The following is a 1,427-nucleotide window of genomic DNA, read 5'->3' on the forward strand; positions in this document are numbered from 1 at the left end:
TAGATCTGCCCTGCTGTACCATATCTGAGCCATTGACCCTGCCAGTTGGAGGCGGCAAAAAGTATCGTGCCCACAGACAAGTAAACAACAAAGAACACACAGCCCGCCTGCTCACACACAGACAAATTAAAAAAAAAGGAAAAACAAACAAATCTACAATCAATAAACGAGAAAAATAACTACTGAATGCCCCGAAGACAGTAGACAACATCAAAACATTTACAAAAACAGGACAGAACAGTTCCAGTACGCGTCCAAAATAAAACACCAGATGACTTTCCAGTGGAAGAAAAGACACTAGAACTGCCTGATAGGGAATTCAAATCTCTACTACTCAGAATTCTCCAGGAGTTGAAGCAAAAAGCAGACGAAAATGAGGGAAAAATAGAAAAAATCATGGACACTACAGACAAAAAATTCAAATAATTCTGGAAAATAAAGCAGGAACAAAATGCCAAAATAAATTCACAACTAGAAATTATACAAAAACAACAATTAGAAATCCAAAAGAAAAAAAACAAGATTTCAGAAATGGACAGTGTCATAGAAGGGCTGAGGAGCAGATTTGAAACAGTGGAAGAAGGATCAGTGGAATTGAAGACAAACACTTCGATACAACTCTGTTTGAGGAAAACTCAGTAAAAAGAACAAAGAGAAATGAAGAGACCCTGAGAATTATGTGGGATACAATCAAAAGCAAAAATCTGTGAGTGATCAGAGTTCCAGAACAGGGAGAGAAAACAGAAAACACAGAGAGGATCATTGAAGAACTGCTGACTGAAAACTTCCCAAATATCATGAAAGATGAAAAGCTGGCCATCCAAAAAGCTCGACGAACCCCATACAGGATAGACCCCAAAAGAAAATCACAAAGGAATGTCATAATCACACTCGCCAAAAGAAAAGACAAACAAAGAATCCTGAGAGCAGCTCATGAAAAACAAGAAGTCACATACAGAGGAGAAACAATAAGAATAAGCTTAGATTACTTGGCAGAAACCATGCAGGCAAGAAGGCAATGGGATGACATGTATAAAACTTTGAAAGAAAAATATTGCCAGCCAAGAATAATATAGCCTGTAAAACTCTCTTTCAAATATGACGGTGAAATTAGGACATTTTCAGATAAACAGAAATTAAGTGAATACGTAAAAACCAAACAAAACTTACAAAAATTATTAAAAACAGATCTTCGACAGAAGAACAAACAGCTTCAGCTCACAGGCAGAATCTAGGACGCAGGATCTTACCAGCCAGATACCAATCTAGGAAATGAACTCTCAAGGAATATCCAAAACCAAAAGAAATACAACAGGGAATCAGAGCAGTTAATCAATAAATGACAACATCAGAACAATAAAAGAGGGAATAAACAGTGTAGGTATAGAAATTTTAATGGAGAGGAAGGCAAGGCGATACCAAGTAAT

Source organism: Trichechus manatus, unplaced genomic scaffold (assembly GCF_000243295.1).
Source record: "Trichechus manatus latirostris isolate Lorelei unplaced genomic scaffold, TriManLat1.0 scaffold00144, whole genome shotgun sequence".
In the NCBI taxonomy this organism is placed as follows: Eukaryota; Metazoa; Chordata; class Mammalia; order Sirenia; family Trichechidae; genus Trichechus; species Trichechus manatus.